At 39.3% G+C, this 26,531-nt stretch overlaps 1 long non-coding RNA gene across 1 annotated transcript in view; it reads left to right on the forward strand.

Annotated features, from left to right (window-relative positions):
* The first annotated feature begins 275 nt into the window (after window positions 1-275).
* Window positions 276-26,531, forward strand: part of LOC131969693 (uncharacterized) — a 181,228-nt gene continuing 154,972 nt past the window's right edge. The window contains exon 1 of the long non-coding RNA XR_009394144.1: window positions 276-380. This is a non-coding gene — a long non-coding RNA (uncharacterized LOC131969693). The remainder of the gene's footprint in view (window positions 381-26,531) is intronic.

The following is a 26,531-nucleotide window of genomic DNA, read 5'->3' on the forward strand; positions in this document are numbered from 1 at the left end:
TCTTCTCTTCTCTTCTCTTCTCTTCTCTTCTGCTCTCCTCTCCTCTCCTCTCCTCTCCTCTCCTCTCCTCTCCTCTCCTCTCTGCCGGGCGCATACTGTATATCCCCTCTCCATATCCATCCGCGCCCCCGAGGACAGACCGCGCTCATGTGCACCCCGCCCGGCTGCGCGCTGTGTGTGATGTGTGTGATGAGTGGCCGCGGGGAGGGGGAGCGCGAGTGCGTGTGTGTGCGTGCACTTTATTGAGTGTGTCGGGGCGAGAGAGTGAGAGAGCGAGAGAGCAGCGGGGACGGAGCGGCAGAGCGCAGTCCTCTCCACTCTTTCATACTAACACCAGATACTATGCTTATCGCTTCGGGTGGCTCGCACTAGAACACAAGGTAAGAGACATTTCCCTTCACACTTCTGCTCTGTTTGTGGACACTGTGGGCGCATTTTGCACGTGTTTGCTGTGCGCACTTGACGTTGGGTGCGTGCCTAGCCCCATGCGGGCATCCCCGGCTGCTGGATCTGGCCGCGTCCGACCATGTGGAGCTGCTTCGTGCTGCCAAAAACTAGACTATTGACAGAGTCCGGTCCCCTGGAAGTGCTGTTGGTGCGTTAAATGCTGCAAATAAATAACTACATGTCGCCGATGTATGTTTTCTATAAAGAGTGCCATACGAATATCCGCTTTGAAAGGCAATCGCTATAATATTTTGAGTGATTTTGATTTTTTTTTTTTTAATTCTGATTTTTTTCTTTACAAAACATTCTCGACATACTGAGCGCCTGAAGCCTCTCTGTGTCCTATATTCCCCTGAAGTTTTGTGGGAGCGTGAGTGAAATACTAAGGATGTTGCAGGGATTGTGTGAGATGCGGACAGACCGCAGTGAGCCTTTCTGCCCGCCGCTTTCATCCAAAGTGTTTCCCAGTCTAATGAGCGTTACTGCCCCGCGTGGCCCCACGGGGAGCCCGTGCAGCCTGGGTGCGCTGGGAGTGTGTAGGTTTGGTTGAAGCGCAAAGATCAACAACACCAACTCTTAACATTGTGTTGGAGCTGCCCTCACTGATGCAGAGAAACACTTCATCTCACACATATCTGCACTGTTCTCGTTCTGCTTTGAATAAGACATAAGAAGACATAATCTGGTGAGAATATGAAATCTGAGCTGAATGTGGAATCTTTTGGAGCTGAGGTTGTAGTAATCTGTCTGATGATACTGCGCCTCTTGGCTGCGGAGTCAAGTCAGCGAAGAGACACATACAACTTCTGGCTGAACTTTCAAAATAAAACCATGCTGTTGAACAGATGAGAGATAATGCGCAGCAGGTTATAGGCTTTGATGCTGGAACGATTAGTCAAATAATCGACTGGCTTCCAAGATGTGAGCATTTGTTTCTTTTCTTTATGATACATGACAACAAACTGAATGTCTTTGTCTTGGGCTTCCTGAACTTACACCATGTTCTCTTTTTAGAATTTGATTTTATTCATTTTTGTGGGTCGTCATAGTTAGGTACAAGAAAGTACATCAAAACAACAAAAAATAAAAAATAGCAATTTCAGAATTTCATCAATATCAGAGTTCCATAGTATTTCATCAAAATCAAAGTTACTTCAGAATTTCACCTGTCTTATTACGTTCAATGCTTCCCTCAATACTAATAATTGGTTAAACAGACCCACCCCTAACCGGAACTTACACCATGTTCTCACATTGTATTGCAATATGTAATATGTATGGGCAGATGAGTCAGTATGGAAAATAAGCATGAGCATGAGCTCTAATAGACCAGCTTTGTACAAATGTTTGCACTCATATTTTACATTGTAGTTGCAGATCATTCATCTGCATGCCTTTCAAAAGCTAAACTACATTATTGTAGTTTATACTAGTGTTTTTAAATGTACACCCTTTAAGCTTTTATCTTGAAAAGCATCTGTCTTATTTTCCGGTTTCCTCCTGTCTCTTTGTGTTAACCTTGACGCAGCAGAGTTAGTGGTCTGTCCGGGCAGGGTCCCTCTGGTCGGGCTGGGCTGGTTGTATGTTTCTCCTTCAATTCATAACGCCGGGATCACCTCCTTCTTCTCCTCCTCCACCTCCTCCTCCTCCTCTATTATCCACCCATCTCAATGTTTTATTTCAGCATTTTCACTCACCGAGCCACTTGGGCGGTGCAGACATTGTTCATTAATGTTGCGTAACCGTGCGTCCCAACCGGATACTGCAATATAAAGTAATTACTGTGCACAATAAATGAATGAAATAAAACATGCTAACATGCATTTACATGCCTGCATGTAATATATTGCACCCTGTGTCATTATAGACATATAATTGATATCAAGATGTTTTTTATATACATAATAATGATTTCAGCTTTGAGTGCTTCAGGCAGCTCTGCAGGGCACAGGGACGGTTGCACAGCACCTGATTCTGAATAAGAACAGTGTATGCATTCAGTGTGAAGTCTGGCAGGATAGTTTTAATGAGGGAGGTGGTCCTGAAAGCCAGGCTGCAGCATGCAGGCTGCAGAGAAACCAGAGAAGTGGGGATCCTCCTCGCTGCAGCGGGGCTTCCCTGGGCTTTTCCTTTCCCTCTCTCTGTCTCCGCAGTTTTCTAGGGCTTCCCTTGTTTTTCCCTGCACCAGCCTTCCGCCCAGCCCTTCCTCCATCCATCTCCCTGTCGATGAGGCCATGCAACTCCCCTCCCTCCATCTATCTCTGAAGGAAAAAAGGTTGCAGGATACAGATGCAGCAGCAGCACAACCGAGATCCTGCATGTTTAGGAAAATGAAAGGAATGATATAATAATTCTACAGCAGCATCATTTGTCCCTGAGGGGTTGTTGTGCTAAGAATTAGAGTCATGTTCAATCAGGCTGTGTGAACAGTGTGACACAGGGATGATGAGACTTTTGCCTTTTCTGTCCTTTGATGTTTGCTTTTGCAGCCGTTTGCACAAATCCAACAACATGTTTTGCTTCTTCTGAAGAGAATCCAAGTGCTGCTCTACCTTTCATTTTGGCTGATGGATTATTCATTAACGCTTCTTCCTCTCTCTACCTCTCTTTCTCTGCATCTCATCGTTCTCTTCTCCATTATCTCCAAGGCAGCTCTCTCTCCTTCACTCACGCTTCCTCCCATCTCTCCTCTCCTCTCCTCTCCTCTCCTCTCCTCTCCTCTCCTCTCCTCTCCTCTCCTCTCTTCTCCTCTCCTCCCCTCTCCTCTCCTCTCCTCTCCTCTCCTCTCCTCTCCTCTCCTCTCCTCTCCTCTTGCATATGTCTATAGGGCATTTAGCAGATTCTCTTATCACGAGCCACCACACACAGAGAGACATATGTTCCCCTGTTTTCTGCATCTTTTAACCTTTATTTACCCACTGGGTGCTGTGTGTGTGTGTGTGTGTGTGTGTGTGTGTGTGTGTGTTTCTCTTTCATCACCGCCCCACCTCACACTCTTGCATTTACAAACCACACTTGGGGAAAGCTCTGGCAAAGCCGCAGCCCTGTGATGGGCTGTTACATAACATTACGTTTCTCGACTCAGATATTAAAGTAATAATGTGCAACATTTGATCAGGGCTGCATGGTTCTAGAAAAAAATATATATAACTGCGGTTATTGTGACTGATATTGTAATTGTAATAGGTTTCATGATATTGGAGGGAATTTTGCATCATTATTCCAATTTTTTAATAATGATTTTAATGTGCGATGTGTAGGCCAGGACATCTCTGCAGCGCCACGATGCATAATTTAGGAGGCTATTTTGACAGCTTTTGCTTTTAGCAAATATTGTATCTTCCTAAAATATAGATTTATAAATTCTGATTAATGTTGCTGGCTTATTTTGAGGGGATAACATATTTATTTGGCAGACATCTGACATAAATCCTCACATGCATTTACTTTGTTTGTAATTAGCAGAAAGAGGAAATGTAAAGTCATTTTTAGCTTTGTTACTTGGTCATCCAGCAACCAAGTGAGAGACCAAGTTTATCTGAGAGAACTGGATCTTGTTGGGTTTTAGTCAGTTACTCTGACAAAAAGAGATTTTAAGAAGTAACATTGGGCTCTACAATATTGTGATTGTCAGTTTTTCGCTGTTTTCAAATGCATTTATATAAAGAATGATCAGTTCAATGAAAAAAATAACAATTTGAGCCTTGCAGTGTCTTATCTTAGTTATTGTGCTTTGGTTCATTTTGGAAAGTTCTGAAAAACAACTTTTTTTCTTTGGTTTTGTAAGAAATAATCTAAAAAAGAAAACCTGGATTTGCCTCAAAAGCTAAAAAAAAATATTCTGATGACTAACGAGCACACAAGATTAAACACACAACCTCTTCGGTGGAGGTTTAAAGAGTATGCAGATTACTTCAGGTAGAACATTTATTTCCAGAGGGAGTTATGATTGTAAACACGCTAAACAAAGAGCAACCAACCAAAGAAGCATTTTCTTTATCTAAATAAGCTTCACTTTCTCTATCTTCTTGTGTCCTGATTATCCATCCTCCTCCTCCCGCCTCCAAACTCCTCCTCTGTCTCCTCCATCTGATTGCTCTCTTGGGAAACATTCAGGGCTGTTTCCGTACCTCCAGCCACAGCTTCTGTTCACTGCTCCTAATTACACAAATGATCTGGCTGATTGGTGCAGGATGAAACTGCATGTGTCTGAGTGACTCAGGTTATAGGGTTGCAGGGGGATTGATCTTTGGCAGAGCAGGCAGCTGGATGGATGCTCAGGCAGTCTAAAGCACTGTCACTTTGGAGATTTAACTGTAAATTTGCAAATGTGGGAGTGCTGTAGTGAGACGCATCGCTCCCTCCAGTTTGGCTGAAATTGGGTCAGTGCGATGTGAGATACTGGTGAGTGGCAAACAAATAAATGAGCAAACAGAATGATCTTTTCCGTCTGTTTCATCGTGCAGCATGAAAAGCCAGAGGGATTACTTCTAGGACAGACAGGTAAACAGACACACAGAGCTGATGTCCGATAAGATCCAGGAGGTGGACTCTGAGACAGGAAGACAGATGACAAACAAAGGCTAGAAATCAGATAAACAGAACCTTTGAGAGAGGGGATATATGGAGAGAATGAAAAGACAGCAAAAACACGTCAAATAAGACAGAAATGCAGACAGACGGATGGACAGACATGCAGTCAGACCTATGCATTTTCTTCATTTGTTGACAAGTCTTCTCTCTAGTCTTTAAGTCACAAATCTTTTAAACTGAAATGAATGAATGTCTTGTAAATTATTTTAACGTGGAGAGGCCTAACAATAAATATTCAGACCATGTATGTTTGTCTTATCCCTCTTTTCATTGATCTAAATTGTTTGATATACTATCCAATCCAATCCAATCCCCTTTATTTATATAGCACAATTTTAGCAAACTTAAGGTTTCCAAAGTGCTGCACAAACAATAAATACATAACACAATACAAAGAGATGTAGTAAACAATAGATCAGTAAGATGCAATAAGATAAAATAAATAAAAAATGGGATAAAAATAAATAAAATAAAATGTAAAATTTACTGCCCGCACAAAAATGGTTGCCTGATAAGAAAATAAATAAATAATAATATTATATATTTATTTGACATTAAGTGGCTATATATAGGGAAAACCTCTTATTAGATAAGTATTTTTTACTTCAGCCTACTCCCTTTTTTTCCGGACCAAAATGATATAAGGAAATGCGTAGTGAATATTAAGTTAACTGGTTCTTATATCTATCTTATTACTTAGACGGGCAGATGCATGTATATGTATAGGGCTATATATACTGTATATGTTTATATATACATCTGTATAATGGTGTCTATGTGAGTCTGTGTATGTATATGTCTATGCATCTATGTTGGTGTTTATTTTTCAGTTTGAAAAGAAGAATTAATAAAATGAAATGAAATTAATTCTAAAACACATAAAACACTGTAAAAAGCTGAAAATGTAGCAGCTAAAGAGAAATAGATTCCCCATAGGGGTTGGTGGAGACCAAAATGGAGCTAAAATAAAGTGAATATTGGACTTTAACAAACTCCACATGAATGATCAGGTTGCTCCCGAACTACAAGATGTGAAAATGACTTGTTTCTGCTGCCAAAATTAGCAAACACACAGGTTATTGCAGGTTTAAAGTTAGAATGAAGATTTCAGGCATCACCTGTGGTGACTGGTGGAAATAGCGAGTGTGTTTTAGTACAACAGAGACCCATTCACATGCAGAGCCACTGGTGAATCTGTTTACAATGCTGCCAAACAAACAGTAGGCTGAGATAAAAACATTTTTTCATAAAAAAGAAAGTCAACGTGATTTAAAGTCTGAATCTCTTCATCCAACAGCTCACTGTTCTTTACACAGTCCCTGAAAGCTCATGGTGGGATTATTTTCTTTATCAAAATCACAGTGCAGCATTATCCAAGAAACCAAACACAACTATTGCTACACTATTACTCAACAAAGCATCTTTTAATCCTGCACACATGGGTACAACACATTCATTCATGTTTTTAAGTGCAGTTTAATATGAACAGTTGTGTTTGGGTCAAAGTCTGTTTGCACTGAAGGACTTCCTCTTCCTCTCTTCCTCTTTAACACCGTTTGATAGAAAACGTTTTCTGGAATCACAAGAGTCTCAGAAGTGCTGTATACAATTTATTTATCAGCATTTATCATTGTACAGTGTGTGTGTGTGTGTGTGTGTGTGTGTGTGTGTTTGTGTGTGCAGAGTGGGGAATATAAGTGCTGCAGTGGCGCCCTGCTGAGAAGCTGTGAAATCACGCTGTCTTATCAGATGTGTTTGAAACTGTGTGTTAGTGAGGCACTCTCACACACACACACACACGTCAAGGAGAAATGGATTTTTTTTGCGTTATATTCTTGTCAACCTTTGCAGCAGTAATGCATTATGGGTTGGACTGAGGCGAGCTGCTGCCAGAGCTGGGAGGTTACATCAGCAGCAGAGTAACTGTGGCACGTTTCCATTGATATGAGCCTCTCTCTCTCCTCTCTCTACTGGTGTCTCTCCACCTCTTGGAGTTAACTCTATGGAGTCTTGGGCTATTTTTTCCATTTTTTAATCCTTTACATGTCATTTTGTGTCTTTTTTTGTCATTTGGTGTCTTTTTTTGGTCATTTGTGTCTTTTTTTGGCCATTTTGTGTCTTTTTTTTTAAATTATTCTGTCTTTTTTGGTCAATTTGTGTCTTTTTAGTCATTTTGTGTCTTTTTTGGTCATTTTGTGTCTTTTTAGTCATTTTGTGTCTTTTGTCATTTTGTGTCTTTTTTTGTCATTTTGTGTCTTCTGTGGGGTTTTTTATTTTGGCTATTCTGTCTTCTCATTTTGTGTCTTTTTTTGGTCATTTTGTGTCTTTTTTTAGTAATTTTGTGTCTTTTTTTGGTCATTTTGTGTCTTTTTTTGGTCTGCTTTGTTTTTACGGCTGGATGTGATGAAGAAGCGTTGGCGCTTTTGGAGACTCCAGAGGGTTAAAGCTTCTCCCGCTCCTTCTCTTACCCTTACACTAACCTCACACATACTCCTCTTTTCCTCTGGCTGTCCCCATCTTTCTCTCTAATTTATTTAATTTGTATGAATAAATTTGTTACCCTCTCACTTACCCTTTCTTCCACCTTATCACTTATCAGTGGAACCTTACCCTCTCTCTCACTCTCTCTCTCTCTCTCTCTCTCTCTCTCTCTCTCTCTCTCATCCATCTCTGCAGCCATGAATATGAATGAGGATTATAATGCATGGCTACTGCTTGTTTTATTCTGTCCAGAGATACTCGTCCACCAGTTGGATACTGTGTGTGTCCATGTGTGTCCATTTGATTTGGAAAGTTCCTTGTGGTTGAGTGCTTTGGATGCATACTATTTGTCTTAACTACCAGATATCTTCGTCACATCACCGCCTCTGTCTCTGTCCCTGTGTGATGTCTCTTTATACTGCATAACATCAGATAAACACAACTTTTCCATCGTTAGATTGGTGTACAGCCAACTAAAGTCAACTTTACTGCCAGTTGTCCCAGCAGTCATCAGTACCAGTGAGCCACTGAGAAACCCCAGTTACACTTTAAAAAAGTCATGCAACAATAAAACGTAACATATGCACACAAATGAGATCAGATTGTGATTGTGAAGAAAAGAAGCATGTTTTAATGGCTGGGCCTCTGTGTAAAATATAAACCAAAACAGAATGCATAAAATGAATAATTCAGACTAATAAAAACAAAAGTTTGAGCATAAAATGTACTGGCTTTGTATAGTTTTCAGCTGAATATCCGTCAGAAAGGATCAGCAAACAATCACTCTGTGTTATTTATGTTTTAAACAATGTCCCAACTTTTTTTGGAATCCGGGCTGTAACAGACCAAACATAAATAAACAAGATGGAGACAAGTAATACACATAAAGATATAAAGTGTAAAGATATAAAGGTCATAATGAGCATTTATTTATATGATTTTGTCAGAATGCAGATGAGAAGCTGGAAACCGAAGAAATATCTCTGGAGATTTGGAACTGAAAGCTATAGCCTAGCAAGGAAAACTCAACTTGAAGGTGGCTAAATTTAGAGGTTAGGGTCCCGGCCCGAGCTATGATGCACATATTAGTGGACTTAAATGTTTTTAAAGCATAACCATAGCCATTATAATATACACATTTTTTACAATTGAAGAATACAAATTGCTTTGGGCCTAAACCAATGATAAATTAAATTTAAAATGTAAAGAAATAAACGTTTCATTTTGCCACAGGGAGCCACTGAGGACAGCCTGAAGAGCCAAGTGTGGCTCCGGAGCCGCAGGTTGCCCACCCCTGCACTACACCATGTAACATAGCTGTCTACGATCACCAAATCAGTGGTTCTCTGCTCCACCAGGGTGATTTGTGGTAAATCCCCTGATTCCATTCAAATAAAGTGAATTGTGGCGTCACGAATGTCCTTGTGGGACTCTGTCCTCCTGCTTCCTCCGCTCTCTGCTGACTGTTTGTGCATCACCTGTTTTTCTGTGTGCTTTAGGGATTTTACATTATTAGCACATGTTTGTGCTCTAACCTGTGTGTGTGTGTGTTGTTTGCGTGTGTGTGTGTGTGTTGCCTATTGCCTATTAAAGGCTCAGAGGCCTGCAGGAGTCCAGAGGGAGTGCAGCTGCTGGAGGAGAGTTTACAGCTAACAGTGGAATCAGCTGCAGGGCTTTTTACTACCGCTGCTTCAATCTCTTCTCCTCTATCATCCCTCCATCCTCACAGACCAACCTTTTTTTCCAATTCATCCAGCCCTCTGTGCTCTCACCCTCCCACCTCAGTCTTTCCTGTTTTTGTCCATTGTTTATCTCTCTTCCACTTGCTTCACCTTCTTCAGTTCTCCAAAAACAACACCTTACCCATCCATCATTTAATCTTCTCTTTCTTCTCATCCTCCTCTCTTTATATTGTCCATTGTTCCATACACCAAATTACTTTTTCTCGCCCTCCTCCTCACACAACTCGTTTGTCATCCTCTTCTCTCTTCTTTCTTTTTTCCATCCTCCCTCCAGTGCTTCACCTCCTCCTTTCATGCTCTTTGCACCTCATTTGATTTGCTCCTGTCATCTCCCGTACCCCTCCTTCTTTTTCACTCTTTTCTTGCTATTCATTCACCACTCTTTCTCTCTATCCTCTGATCATTTTCAGCAGTTTAATCTCCATCTGTTTGTGTTTTTGTAAGTAAACCTTCAGCTCTTTTTCTTCTTCTAAACTCTCTTTGCATCCTCCAACACCTCACATTCTGTCATTTCTTCCTTACTAATCTCTCTCCTCTCATCCTCCTGTGCTGTTCTTCCTCTTTCTTCCCCTCAAACTCTCATCCCACACTCCACTCCTCCGCCCGTCAGTGCTTTCTGTTGTCACCTGAGGGTGTGATCAGCAGTGTGGAGGACACTCTGAGGCAGATGGAGGCTGGATCAGCTCAGAGTGGAGCGGAGGTGATTTCAGGACTCAGTGTTGATTTAACGACATGCTAAAGATGAAATGTGCCCACTCAACGAGCCCTCCTAGTAAAACTCCTCTTGTTCTTTCCCTGAGCCACAGGTCTAAAATCCCACACTGTAAAAGATAATCTGTTTAATTAGCGGTATAATACGGGCAGCTGTGGTTGCCAGAACTTCACCGTAAAAATTACAGTGAGTGAGTTTTCTACTGTAAATTTAAATGTAAATATCAGCAAAAACTGTAATTTAGACTGAATAATCCTGTTTTTTTAGGGCAATTGTGTCATTGTGACATCATGGTATTTCTCCATAGCACAGCAAAACTGTGTTTCCTACAGTTTATGATAGTAAAAGTAAAAGTTTTGTGCTATTCTTTGATTTACAGTAATTAAAAGTGTCTACTACAGTGATATAGAATTTTTAATTTTTCACCCTATTCTGATGTAATTTGACAATGTTTTATTGTAATTTCTACAAACATTTTTTACAGTGCAAAACAAAAAAACCCATAATTTTCAAAATCCGATTTGATGGTTTTTTGGTGTGTAAAATGTTGACCCAGTAAGTTAAAGTGAAAAAAATATTATCAGGTCATATAGGTGTGGTTGTGCTGAAAACAATGATACCATTTACCATTTAAGTGGCAGAATAAAAAGGATTAAAAAACGGACAAATAGCCCACATCCAGAAACCTTACCGTGCTTAATTTTTCCTTTTTAGATGACAGAAAACAATATTTTCAGTCTCAGTTAAAAATCAAAATGTAAATAACATTTTGAGATAAAATAATTGTTAAATATCTGTAATCCAAGACCCTCCCACTCATCTCCCTCCCTGTCTGAGTGACAGGTTCAACATCTGCCAAGTCATCCTTTCCTCCTCCACCTTCTCCTCTGTCCTTCATCCTTTCTCCTTCACACATCACAACCCACAGGCCACTCTGTCTGTAACCCTCCACCTCCACTCTACCTCTGCGTGTGACTGACAGGCAGTAAATGTGTCCACTCATGCGTCTCCTCCGTCTCCTTGGGGATCAAGAGAAGGAGAAAGAGAGTTATGGTGATGTCATGTGGCGCCATACGAGCCCGGTCTCTTTGCTGCAGCCAGTAACGTCTACAGATCTCAGTGATCTTTAAGATGCTGCAGATGTTTTTATTGGCATGTTGAAAACTCTAGTCTGTCTTTATCTTGTTTGTTTATGTTCATTCTTGGACATTATTTTTCTCATAATGTCTGTATGACTATATAGTTCTAATCCCCCATCTGGGCAGCTGGTAGAACGGCTGCCCACTAATCGGAAGGTTGGTGGTTCGATCCCCGACCATGGCAGTCTACATGTCGAAGTATCCTTGGGCAAGATACTGAACCCCTAATGGCTCCAAATGCTGCGTTCATCGGTGTGAGAATGAATTCCCAATGGTGGCAGGTGGCACGGTTTATGGTAGCATCTGCCACCAGTATGAATGTGAGTGTGAACAGATGAATGAGTGCAGTCTGTAGTGTAAAGCGCTTTAGATAAAAGAGCTATATAAGTGCACTACATTTACCATTTTACCATTAACCATCTGTTAATGCTGTGTTTAAGCGCCTGTCTCTTTAAGCGATTTAAATGGCGATGGCACATTCAGGCGGGAGGGAGGGGAGGTGGATGTGTCAAACAAACGGCGGACTTTTCAAAAATTGTAACTTAACGGTAGTCTCATCACCCTTGTAACTACTTCACTAGGCATTTTAGTACATTTATTTACTGTTCTGTTATAAAGCCTAACTAGGAAGTTTTTTGCCCTAGACCTAGGTCAGTGGTTTTGTAGCCTAAATTCACAGAAACTGCTGGCTTTTTTTCAACCACGAACAGTATGTGTATGTATAATGACATGTGTGCTATTTTTAGAGGGCTCCACTCTGTACTGTGAGCCGTGAAACGCTAATATGAGTCGTTATGGGTGGTATTGACAAACTACCTATTCTGTTGTTTGGGTGGTTTCTTGTTGGTTTTGTGACCTAAATTTAGGTTATATGGCTCATATGTGTCATTATGGGGGTTTTTGACAAATGATAATTGATAATGATAATTTGAAAATGACCTTTTCTGGAAAAAAGTTTTCGTTTGTATGTCCCCTTTAACATTGTTGTCTGAGAGGAACATTTATATTGGACCATTAAAGGGTTTTCTTTACATCTAATCTAATGAAGGGGCTACATGGTGGTCTAGTGGATAGTACAAGTTTGCATGTTTGCATGTTCTCCCTGTGTCAGCGTGGGTTCTCTGGGTTCTCCAGCTTCCTCCCACAGTCAAAAAACATGCACTTAGATTTAATTGGTGACTCTAAATTGCCCGTAGGTGTGAATGAGAGTGTGATTGTCTGTCTCTATGTGTCAGCTCTGTGATAGTCTGGAGACCTGTCCAGGGTGAACCCGCCTCTCGCCCAATGTCAGCTGGGATCGGCTCCAGCCCCCCACGAGTGCAGATATGCGGTTAAGGATAATGAATAAAGGATAATCTCTTGCAGAGAAAAGATGGTGGTGATGGTTTATTTATGTTTGAGGTTCCCTAAAGACTGCAGTTACGGTTAATAAGAGACAATCAGTAATTTCCGGTCAGAAACCATCCAGACTACATTAACACTGAACATTAGACATACCAAAGCCAGATTCCTGTGAGCCCTGTGGAGCTGTAATATACATTTCCACCAAATGAGTTTTACCCGTGAGGCATTTCTGTCTTTCCTGGCAGGTTAAAACTGCAGCGTATAGCACACTGTCAGACGAAGTAGAAAGTGTGTGCAGTAAAACTGCTTCAGTGCCTAGCTTCTGCTGGCAGAGGAGGAAGTGAAATATGGTTTTAATGTCCGAATTTGCAAAACATGAATTTATTTTGACTATGTGACACATTTTCTTGTTTATTGGTATGAGATGTTGCATTTTTGCAAACACACACACACACACACACACACACACACTGTGTTCACGTTCAACAGATTGCGGCACTCAGTTTTTACACGTCGGAAACACAACACCTGCTGAGATGACCATCAGAGTACACTCAACACACACACACAAACACACACACACACACACACACACACACACACACACACACACACACACGATGCACCCCACTGATCCGCCCACATACACACACTGGTCTGAGTCCAGGAGCTGTGACACCAGCTGTTCACTTATTGGCTGTAGGTGGTGTGTTTGTGTGTCTGTGTGTGTTTGTGCGTGTTGGGGTCTCTCTCACTTTCACTCAGCCTCGCCCACTTCCTCTCCCGCACATCCACATCCACATCCTGGACTAAATAAATGTACTCGGACTCTCTCAGAGGACGAGCAAACGAAACAAAACGGCAGCTTAAACATCCTGCGCCATCACTGTTACACAACACGCACCAGGACCCACAACAAGAGGAAAACACAAACAAACAATAGCTCTGTGTAGGAGACGGATCAATCCATCATTACGAAGAGAAAAGCCGCCCACTCTTCCTTTATTTCTTCCTCGTTGTGTGTAAATGTTGGTTTGTGTATAATCATTCATCAAACTGTCCCTCTTGCATCTCATGGATTTTTTCTGTGACTAATGCAGCCTAAAGAGATGAGTATCTGCAGCATTTGTCTTTCTTGTTTCTGGTGTCCATCAGGAGCTCAATAATAATCTATTTGTTGACATTTCTGCCCATAGCCTCTCCCCTGTGAAGTTAAAAACACTAATGTAATGTTTCACCCTAAACTAAGCCATTAGTTACAAGCCTTAGTGATTCTTATCATGGTGTGTACAAGACATATATAGATTATATATTGTTTAACTTTCATTACTTTAAAATAGGTCCTCCCATCATAGATGTAATGTTGGTTGTTTTCATGGAACTTAAGGGTTAACTTTTATTTGACTGGTATGTGAAATTGATTATTTTTAAGCAGGTAGAATTGGCAAGAACAATAATGGATCAAACATCTGGTTTGATCCAATTATTGTGGAAAAAATAGCTGGGACATGTAAACAGTGACAAATATCACAAATATTTAAAGAGCGTTAGTTGAATTTGGGTTTATTTTAATGGCAGAACTGACACACCTTAAAGCTGGGGTAGAGAGACGGACCTCCCCAACAGATTCTATAAGAGACAAAAACTGCACTATAATGTACATAAACTGTGTAATATCCATACCTGCAATACATAAATCAAGTATACTACTCACTGTGCAATATAAATATGTTTCTTAAGTAATAGTGCAATTTTCAGCTGTCTATATTGTACATACTTCCCAATTTTATATTAATGATTAGTGTCAATACTTATATTTCAAGTCAAGTCAAAGTTTATTTATAGAGCACATTTAAAAACAGCCTCAGTTGACCAAAGTGCTGTATAGTTTTTAAAATTCAATAAAAATCATACACAAATATAGTTATAAATAAAAAATTGAGATAAGATTTAAGTCGTAGCCATCTAAAAGATTTTGTTGGCCAAATAAAATCATCTCAGTTTTGTTTTCAATAACTGAGACAAAGTTTGCTTCCATCTATGACTGAGTGTCTTTCAGGCAGTCTAATAAGACCTGCACGGAGGTTTTGTCATTCATTTTTATCGGCAAATATATTTGTACATCGTCCACATAGCAATGAAATAAGACTTTATACTTTTGAATTATGGATCCCAATGGCAACAAGTAAATAGAAAAGATGAGGGGGCCCCAAAATAGAACCCTGAGGCACCCCACAACTTAAGGGGGAAGAGTCTGAGGAATAATGGCCCAGCTGCACAGAGAAGCTCCGATCAGACAGGTATGACTTAAACCACTTAAGAGCAGTGGCTTTTATTTCTTGTAAATATCGCTTGTTTTTATTCATTGTTATTTTATTGATGCTTCTTTCTATTTTTGCTGTACACTTTTTGTTGCTGTTTCAGTGAAAATGTCTTCATTGTTGGACTAATAAAGGAATATCGAGTCTACTCTCAGAGATTCTGACAATAAAAGCAGTGTAACATGATATTTACTGATATTTACAACAAACATGTGTAAATATCAGCAGTGATCCAGAGATGCAGAGAAAATGTTGCTGAATCATCTCAAAGCGCTTTACAAGCCACAAGTTTGCAAGTTAAAGAAAAAAGTAAAGAAAATAAAATAAAGTGCAGTTATTCTCACAGAACTATAGACACTACTCATAAAGGTTGGTGTATAAAGGAGGGCCGTATCTTCAAAGTCTGGCATTTTGTCTTGTCCTTTTTTCAGAAAACATTTAACGGAGCTTCAATACTCAAATGTTCTCTGTCTCTCCTCGTCCTCCTCCCGCTCTGCAGCAGTCAGTGTAATTAGATTTAGGTCGTTTTCGGCCACAGTCTCATCAAATCTTCTCCCTGTCTCTCTGAATCAAAAGTAACTGGACACACACACACACACACACAGGCTGTGATTGGTTATTGCTTTTCCTCTGTCCCCCACACACCTCCACACTGTGACTCATCATAAACACAGTGTGGCTGACTTCTTTAAACCAGTAACAGTCTCCCTGATGTCTGAATGTGTATATTCACAGCGTGTCACATGCATATATGTGTGTTTGTGTGTAGTTTGTGTCGGCATACCTTATGTTATTTTCCACAGCCTGATGCTTTGTTCACTCTGCCCTCAGCTGCAGCTGCACTTGGTTCTAATAAATTGAGAAATCACAATATTGGCTCCTGCAGGATGCTGCAAATTGATGATTCAGACTCTTTGACAAGGAGGTCTGATGCTGAGCACAAGCTTTGCACGGAAAACAAACTGGAGAGCAGAGAAAATCTGTTTTTCTGAGCTGTGGCGTGACCTTAAACTAACTTATTCTCCTCAATAAGCCGACCATCTGGAGCCATATTATATGAAAGAATCAGTCAGTTATACTCAGAGGTTTTACACATAGATTTTTCTGGAGGAGCTTTCTTCATTACATGTCATTTAGCAGACGCTTTTGTCCAAAGCGACTTACAACTTACTTACTTACGACTTACTTGCATTCAACCTGACGTGACTAGACACAGACCACAGGAATCAAGTAAGTACATAACTTTAAGAGCTAACTGTCATCGCTAAAGGAGTGCTATATGTTAAAGAAGAAAAGAAGAGAAAAGAATAAGAGCTTTTTTTTTTTTATTTAAATATATCTGTTAGGTGACCATGACTTAACCGAGGTATTGTTGTAAGAGATAGGTCTTCAGCCTGTGGCGGAAGATGTCCAGGCTGTCTGAGGTCCTGATGTCGGTGGGGAGCTCGTTCCTCCATTTGGGAGCCAAGACAGAGAAAGAGAAAAGTCTTGGTTTCTAAGAATCTGAGCAGCAACAACATCCATTTTGTTGGAGGAACTATTGTTCTGTTGTGATAGAGAATTGACAGAAACAAGAAAATGACATCTAACTAAAGTCAAACCACAGCTTTAGCACATGAGTTGGGTCGGTTGTCTGGATGATGGTATCAACAAAGTAAAAGTGGAAAATGTAAGATGCAAGACAAGTAAAAGTCTGGATATATATGCAACAGTCAGTCACAGTGTGTATAAAGTATCTATGTAACTTTAGAGCTGTTGAGCCCTATTAAACAATCTATATTGGACAAAAGTTAAGCATTAGGGGCGATGGCTTTTAATTAGTCATAGTTATGTGTTTTTAACATAAAGTAAACCAATCAGAATATTCCATTTAGGATGGAAGATGGAAGAAATAGAAATAAACATTAAGCTTCTGAAATAATATAGATCAAGTTAATTTCTCATTGTGCTTAATTGCACACTGCTGTCTGCTGTAGCTCTGTTCGATTCTCTTCTATGTTGACATGGTAGTTTAAATTTCCCTCATTAACCTGAAATAATCTGCTATCAATCAGAATGTTATTTTTTCCCCCATGGAAACAACTGCAATGCTGCAGAGTGAAAGCATGTTTTGAACCCTGTGAACCTTTCAGCTAGCGCAAAAACACTGCACCATTGGCTTTAGACCAGATTTTCTGTTGGACAGTGGCTTGATCACTTTCTGCTGCCTCAAGTTAAAAATGCACCAACAATGCGTCCGACCTCACCCCATTTTAAGACCAATGGCAAAGGCCTGCACAGACCAAAAACCCGAACCTGAGGCGGCCTGCTGGGCCTGCAAATGCGTCTGTCTTAAATTTAAAATGACAGTTGTGCTGCATCGTGCAGCACTTCGTGCCAGCTGTAAGATAAAGCACTTTTTTGCTATCATAATTCATTCTGAAGAACTGTCCTCTGACAGTTTCCTTTCATATTTCATGAAGAAAAATATTTTTTGTATTATTACATCAAGTTTACACACATGGGTCAAAAATGACCTTGTGCATTAGAAGCGTAGTGATACAAAAAAGGGTTTTTATTCAAAAAGTAAGAAATGAAAACAAAAAATTAGGACGTATGATGATCAAAATCAAGTTAATTATTATTATTATTATTGCAAAGATATAGAATATTAAAACTGAGTCGGGTTACTTTAGACCCATATTGTGCATCAAAGGGTTAACTGGTATGACTGTAAATTATGATAATAGTCCCCTAACATTGTCAAAGCAGATATATAAACCACTCTGTGCTCTCCCTAAACACACCTAAGTAGTTTTGTGCCTAAACCAAACCTGAACTGGCTGTTTGAGATCATACTGTAAAGCAGATTTATTTTTGAAACAGTAATGTGGACCTGCTGATGTCATTATACTGGTCCATAAGTCATACCAGCGCTCAGCGTAACTCTGTTGAAGCTGCGTCATGTGTCAGAAGCTTAACAATCATCTCTGCACTAGACTTCTCAGCGATCAGATGCTCTCAAAGCTCCTGTGTGCTGCTATATTTATGAGTTTTTGTTTGCCTTATGCTGCTGTTTCAAACTAATGTACTGTAAGCCTTTGTGATGTGTGTGTTGGGGGGGGTTGGGGGGGGGGGGGGGGGGGGTGGCCATATGGTCTTCAGTGCAGCACTTTGTAATCAAAGAGATAAGTGTGTTATATAAGATGTAAACATTATCCTGCCGTGCACAGACCCCTGGTCCTCTGCAGTTGTGTAGCAGAAACCATCACATCCTCAGGCACTTTGGTTACAAGGCTGTAATCCATATTGTTGCTGTGTTTATTGTCATAAAAAAACAGTATTTATCAAGAAAAGCACGTTTTAATTGGATGAGAGATTGAGTTAAATATGTCCCCTCTGGTCTATAAACGACACATTTTACTAACATCTCTCTTATCAGCCTGCAGGCCTGTGATGCTAAAGCATTTGTTTAATACTTTTTATATGACAGATTAATACTAATTGCAAAGTATTGTACTGGAGTTTACAGCTGAGCCTCTCCAGCAAACATCATGTTGTAAAACACTTCATGTCAGATGGAGATGCATCCTGCAGAAGCCTCTGGCTTTCATTATGCAACTCTGAGCTGATGGTTGATGTCAGATGTGGCTGCATAGGCTGAAATATGTGCCACCAGAAACTGGATTTGTATGATTTATATTTGAATTTCTATTGCTTAACTTGAATAATTGCATTAAAAAACTGAATTTGAATCACATAAGTTGAATTTGTATTAAAAACATTTAGAAATCAGTTGAAAGTGAACATAATTGAACTTGTGTAATTTGAAACGGTTGATCACATCTTATAGTTTCGTTAAATATTGTTGAAATCAATATGCATCTCACAAGCTCAGTGTGTGATGTCATGCTGCAGGAAATAGTCATTTCAGCATTTCATTCTTTGTTTTTTTTTTAACATTCAATTTATATTCAACTCTGAAATGCGTTCCAACAGCCCTACTGTTCATGTTCTCAACTGCAGCTTGCAGAGTGTTAAAAGAACGCAGGGGAAGCAAGGTTGTTTTGAGTCACACATACATGCAGAGTTAAGTATATCTGCACTTTAACAGTTGGTGGCATTAATTATACTGTAAAAAAACAATAAAAACAAATAAGGCCTAAAATGCAACATGGTCTCACAGAAATCCGTGAAATAGCCACGGATTTCGCTTAACTCAAAATCCGTGGAATAGCCACGGAATCGCTCAAATTTCCGTGAAACTGACACGGATTTCGCTACAGTGCAAGTTAATGACAGTCATATCCCGTGGCTATTGGTTTGTTCCAAGTCACGTGACTTTCAATGTCCCAGCGGTCAGAACAAAAAACATGGCGGACAGTTCTCTCATTTTTAGTGAAAAATCAATATTTTGACTTTGTTTCTGCATAAAAATGGATTTTGATCACATTTGTAGCGAGAAATATATGTTTTATTTTCTAAATATTCACTCAGTGAATGTACATAATCACTTTGTATGTTGGAATAGCCACGGGATATGACTGTCATTAACTTGCATTGTAGCGAAATCCGTGTCAGTTTCACAGAAATTTGAGCGAATCCGTGGCTATTTCACGGATATCTGTGAGATCATGTTGCTAAAATGGCAGTAAAAAAGCACATTTAAAAACATTAGAGAGTTACAAAACACATTTCACGTGTTCATAAGCCTGTCGAAAATGCACAATGCATTTTGGTGAGAAAAGTTGTAAACAAAACTGTGTTTGTTTGCATTGAAAAAACACTCCTCTGGGGATGTTTAACTCACAGGCAACTCCTGTTATCTCATTACAGTTGAACTCAAGTCTGCTGCAGAACATTAATCCATAAGTTGTGACCCGAGGAGGGAAAAGACATTTCTAACACAGTAATTCTATATTTATATGGTGAGTGCATATTCATGCTCTCTGTGCTGTAAATAATGTATGAAGAATTATCCCCAAGTCCTAAATGAGCCATGAGAAAATAACCCGGCTGACAGATCTCTTACTCTCTTTTATGTCTCTCCTCCTCTGTGTTTCCCCGGCCGCCGGGGGCCGTGTTGTTTTTTTTAGATGGCGACGGGGTCAAAGCCGGGGTCAGTCGTTGTGACCATCGGGGCCATTGCTCATTGTTACTGCAGGATAACTGACACGCATCTCTGGCTAATGCTGCTGTTATTTAGCATGGGGGCCAACACATCCAGGGTTACACTCACACATACAAATGAGACACAAAATTACTTGTTCTGGATTTCTTAATGACTTCCTCTCAATTGTCTAAACGAGGCAATGTGATTAATAATGAAAAATAAAAAAAGACTCCCACACACACTGTAAAACTTACTAAAAGAATTAAGTAGACATAACTTTAATCTAAAAAATCACTGGGGTTAGTTATTTACCTAAATTAAATTAACTTAGAAATTAATAACTGATGTAATAACTCTTTTGTTTTGAGTGCTGCTAAAATATGGAAAATTTTAAGTACAAGTTATTTATTCCAGTGTGTTCAAGTGACTTATTTAACTTAAGTGTAGCTATATCATTTTTATCAATAAAATTCTGTAATTATTTTTTATGGGTATGTCTATTATGTTATTTCTGTTGATTATGCAATGCCCAATTCAAACTAATAATTACTGTGACATAATTTGAATTATGACAGTGTTACTTTTTTGTACACTGCAAAAAAAGAAAAGTTGGGTGAACTCAAAATGTAAAAGGCAACAATCTTCGATAAAATTTTAAGTTGGAAAATTAAACTAAATATTTTAAGTTTTGTTTTTGAGTTTGCTCAACTCTGAATTCAGATTTTTGTCAACTCAACTATAAGTTGTACTAACTTAAAATTTTACATTGTAACAACTTTTAATCCTTACTTCTGCTAACTTCTGCAATGTGCTGAATTGGCACGATTGTAACGCTGCTATGAAATGTCAGCTAATGTTGCGACCTCAATTTTGAGTTAGCATTGATACGCTAATGGCTACTCTTGTAGCTGTAACAAGCAGCGCCGCTAGCATCAGTTAGCCACTAGCTTTCGCTAATGACCGAATTTCACCGCTTTCCCGCATTTCACAACAAAGAAATAAGAGTTAGCAGAACTATTGTCCCTTGTTGTGAACCCCAACTTAAAGATATAAGTAACAACAACTCACCAACTTGTTTTTGAGCAGACAACTGGCTTCCTTTGTTGTGCTAACTTACATCATTGCCCTAAATGTCAGTAATTTATATTTCCAAGTTTTACCAACTTAAATCACTGTTTAAGGCCAAAAAATACAAGTTGGCTTTTTTGCAGTGTATGTCTCTAACACTGTAGTAGCTTTTAATAGCTGCGATCTCTCGTTTAGATTTGAGAAACCCGTTTACGAAAACGATAATGACCCTGCCAGTTCACATTGTGGTATTAACGCACACAGTACTGCTAACTCATAATACACACGTCACAATAACTCTAGACATATGAGTTATCTTTACTTCCATAAAATAAAAGTGTTTACTTGATTTATTTAAGTTACTAAACTTAAATGATTGAAGGCAATCGGTTTCCTTTAACAGTTTAAGTTGAACTAACTTGTCAGGTTTTACAGTGCAGGCACATGAAATGTTCCCCGACAGTGACACATGGCGCTGCAGGGTGCTCCTCTGTGTGTCAGCATGAGCGAGTGTTTTGTTCTGCTGCTAGCATTGTTTTGGGGGTTTGCCTCTCTTATCTGGCCGCCTGCCTGCACCATCGTCTGGCTGCTCTCCCTGATAACACTTTGTTGTTCAGCCACGGTGCGCTGCGGTGTCCTCTTTTAGCAACATTTTACATCCAGAGCAGACACAACTTTCAATGAACTGCGTTGGCTCTCAGATCAGTTCCCTGGAGAGAAGGTGAATAGTGGTGACGTCTCTCACAGCGAGCATTTATATCCTGTTCTTTCATTCATCACCTCAGGCTCTGTGAAGCTGTGATAGAATTTTTACACTATCTATCATGTTTTATAGAGATCGCTGTTGGCGTCCCGTTGTAAACCATAACAACTAGGGTTGTCAAAAGTATTGATACTCAAAAAAGTATCGATACTAAAACGTTGTATCCGGATACAATACTCATTCTCAAAAGTATCGATTCCCCCAAACAGCAACACACACAGCCAAAAATATTGTTTTATTTATTTTGTGCACTACCTTAGACCTGAAGCTTGTTACACTTTGTTGAATGAACATAATTTTATTATGACAAGTGGTTGCTGAAAAATAGTTTTATCTGAATCTAGATATTTTTATTATGTTGACTGGACTTATACATTTTAAGTACATTTTAAAACATTATATTATGTAATTCTTTCTCAATTATTTTGAGTTCATTTTATTAATACAGCTACTACAGGTTAGATCTGCTTCCTGTGGCTGAAACATTTATCTCCCAAAAGTCAGCTCTTCATGGATTAGGATTCATGGATTTTTTTTTGCTGACCTTCAGGGATGTTTTGAAAAGTATTCATCGTCCCCAAAATCAAGAAAGCATAAATGGACCGTGACAGGAAGAGAAATGAAATGACCACCAGCTCGACATCAGCATCGGAAGTGTCTGAGATGGTGGTGCCACTGCTTTACAGGAACATACACTATATAATTTTTATTGTTTATTTAACCTTTATTTAACCAGCAAATATCCCATTGAGATTAAGAACCTCTTTTTCAAGGGAGCCCTGGCCAAGAGGCAGAAAACACTAAATACAGTTCCATATTTACATAAGACACAGACCTTAAACGTGTTATGAGAAACAAGTGCATATTGTGGAATTGGCCTCAATAACTCTAACTAACTTAGTTTGGATTTAAAAGTGCTCAAAGAAACAAAGTCAGTTAGTTTCCAGTCTTTCTGTAGCATATTCCAGCATAAGGTGCAGAGTAAACAAATGCCCTTAGACCCAACTCTGTACGAGCAGAAGGGACAGAAAGCAACAATTGATCTTGTAAACGAAGAGAATAAGATCCAGCATTTCTCACAGTAATTAAGGTGCAAATGTAAGAAGGCAGCAGTCCCAATATTGCCTTATAAATGAAAGTATAGCAATGACTATCCCTTGGAGTGGCCAGAGCTCCTATAAGAGAGGAGGAGAAGAGTGTGTCTGCTCACTGTAAGTGTATCAGGAGACCTTTTAAGGAGTGTTGTGTCCTTGCAGCCCTCGAGCTGTGATGAGGATCTGCAGAAGCTCTATTTTACAGCCATTAAGACACGATCATCTGGTTATCCTCTGTGAGAGACAGACAGAAAACAGACACATTACCAATCAGAGACAGAAGGGTTTGCAGTTCTTTGACTGACCACTGGAGGCTGGTTCCAAAGCAAGTCAATCCCCATAGACTCCAATGTTAAAACTCCCAACTTTACATCAGAAATAGACATTTTTACAGCCTGTTACATTGAATGGTTTTGATCTCCATTTTCCATGTTGAGTTCCTTGGATTTATACATATTAACACAATATAAAAATGTGATTGCAAAGACTGAATATAAGATATGGTTGTTGTTATTCTACATCATTCTTATTGTCAGCAATTCCAACGAAAAGAGTAAAACCATCAATATGTTAGTCCTTCACTCAATATTTTCTGATACCCTGGGTCCCAATGAAGATGTAAATATTTAAGAAATTTATCCCACACATTTAAATGACTAGGTTGCTGTGGTTTTTTAAGGAAAGAAGACCTTTATTTGGGACTATTTTCTGCGGCGGATTGATCAACCTTTGGTGCTTTTTTGTGGCAGCAGGCCAATGTGTGTAAACTACAGTGTGTGTGGTGTGTGTGTGTGTGTGTGTGTGTGTGTGGTCATGGAGCGTAACAGTGGAGCTCAATGATGTGTTTTATAGTTTTTGAGAAAAGTGAATCTCTGTTGCACAGCAGAAGAAGATATATCAGGCTTTGATACACACACAATACTTAAACTGATAAATGTCACTCGCCTGTTTTTATCACAGCTTGTGTCTTTTATCTTCTATCTTTTTTATCTTATGCCTGATGACAAATACAACAAGCCAGCGATGTCTTAGCTGTAATAATTTCATCTAAACTACAAACAAATATTTGATAAGACTGATGAGTTTGACTCTTTCTTAGCGAATAAACATGTAAATAGTCAGCTTCCTGCGGTTTTAGCTTCTGAGTGTCTCTTCTAAAGTTGCAGTGTCACACACGATGAACCCGCCTCCTGTGTGTAATCTGAAATAAACCAATAATTGCTGCAGCCTGGTTCCTGCAGTGTGACTCAGCGGAGCTCCGTTGTGCTCGGTTCGGAGGGTGTGAGGCAGATTAAAACAGCTGGCTGTTTGATTGTTATCATGTGGTCAAGTTCAAATGGTTTTGTTCAGCTGGGAGCAAATATAAAACCACAAACTACTTCATGGCTTCATGAGTGTGGCGTGGTTATGTATATAAATACATTAGAGATTCTATTCATTTCATTTCCGGCTACCACAACAGTTTGTTGATTAAAACAGACATGGTCATGGTCAGATATCTTTACTGAGTAAATAGTGATTTACTGCTCTATTCATGTCCTCAGTGTCATGTACTGTCCCTTTAATTGTTTGCTTATTCAGCAAAGTCGTTTCCATTTCCCATTTAGCTCAACAAAGGCAAAAACTACCTCAAGAGGGGGTTTTTATGCAAGTTTTATTGTTTTCATTTAGCTTTTCTAATGAAATACTTCAAAACGTGCATAAAAGTATGTTACTGATTGATTTATTCATCATAAAAAATAAGTATATATAGCCTTATGGTATTGTCCCTGAAGATTTGGTGAATGTTTTTCCTTGACTTCAAGTTCCACCATTTCTTTTAAACATATATTCTACAATTCCGTATAAGTTAAACACAACCATTACAAATTTTAAATTACTTTAATTCCCTTTATGGTTATGGTTTAGTATGGTTGTATTTAACCTAGATATCTAAAGAATTGCAAAAAATGACACTTTTCCAGCTAAATACTCAGCTTTACTCTACTTTAAGCCAACCAAATGCCTTTTTTAAATGCACATTTTCTATTAATTGCAGAGAAAATGTAAAAAAAAACAACAACCAGGATTGCCTTTAATAATCAGCCAGTATTAGAAAAACAGCAAACACAGGTGAAACGCACTGCAAACAAAAACTACATCACAAACCACTTAAACAATACGATTAAAAATGTCCTGATGGAAAACATTTTAAAACTTCTTATAATTCTTGTAACTCACCAAAGGCTACCACAACCTTATGATAACATTGAAATGCAAATCTTCCTCAGCCCCTGGAGTAGCAGCAGTAAATTAACCAGTCCATCACCTGCCATTTAAAGGTCACACACACACACACACACACACACACACAAACACACTGAACATACACCGTTCAGTGTGGACAAAAGGAAATCCTGACATGTATTGGTGGCATTAAATCATTGCTCATATGAAATCAGGACACCACTCCAACAAATCAGTTCTGAGACTGTTGTTTAATAAAATCTCTAGGTTTGTATTTAGTCTTCCTGTCACTTTTTATTTACATATTTGCTGTCGTGAATAGACAGAAAATTGGTTTAGGGATGACAGGCGCTGTAAATCTGAAAGTGAGGGGAGATGTACACTGTCCACTGTGTGTGAAGCACGGACAAAAGTGACAGACAGGTGGGGGACAGTGACCCTCTAATAGAACCTGTCAGTCAGACTTACTGTGAGACAGAGAGGGCGAGAGACAAAGGGAGGGACGAGAGAGAGAGAGAGAGAGAGAAAGAGAAACAGAGAGACAGAGACAGAGAGAGAGAGAGAGAGAGAGAGAGAGAGAGAGAGAGAGGGAGAGAGAAAGAGACAGAGAAACAGATAGAGAGAGAGAGAGAAGGCTGGTGGTGTAGAGTGAGAGACCGGGAGGGTTTAAGAGAAAATTCCTTTTTAGAAAGTCCTTTTTGTATATTTGTCTGATAGTTTCAGTTACCAGTTAATGTAACTATTTTATCACCAACTTCATTGCAAAAGAGATTAATCCAAAATGTATCAATGCACGCAAATAGAAAATAAAAATAAATGCTACGTTTCACCATTTTTTACCACTTAAGAAATTATAAAAATTGTCAAAAATCCCTTTCAAAACATACAATACGTGATGGGATTTGGTTATTTTGGCATTTTGGAGATTTTGGCACAAATGGCAATTTCAGCATTTGTATGGCAAGCACTTGTGTTGTGTTGCCTGCTGAGAACCCCCCTTATTGTCAGTATAGTGTGAATTTTATACAGTCTATGGTGAAAAGCCATCAGGACTCTGAATGCTCTAGGTCTCTAGTTTATGGTCATAAAGTTTCATGAGGCTGTGATTGTCCTAGAGGTCACAGCAGCTCATTTTATACACTGAACTCAAGTTTCACTGACTAACATCATCACAAATGAAGAAAATTGGGCTAATTTGACCCACAAGAGTCTCAGCTTTCCAGTCATACCCGGTTTATGAACGCATACAACTCATTTTCTTTTGATATCTTCAGGTCATGCCAGTTTGATGCTAAAATTAACCCTAGCTTTGTAGCGCTATTAGCGTTATTTCAGACAAGATACCATTAAGATGTGGATTCTTAAGGTCTTTTATTTTTTAAGATGATACTGTCACAATTCCATTACAAAGGAGCCCATTATAGCACAACACTGACAAACACAAAAAAGCCTACCTGACCTTTCAACGACATTCATTTTGTATTGACCTCAATAGGGCTGTTTCCACTA

This window comes from Centropristis striata, chromosome 4, assembly GCF_030273125.1.
Source record: "Centropristis striata isolate RG_2023a ecotype Rhode Island chromosome 4, C.striata_1.0, whole genome shotgun sequence".
Taxonomy (NCBI): Eukaryota; Metazoa; Chordata; class Actinopteri; order Perciformes; family Serranidae; genus Centropristis; species Centropristis striata.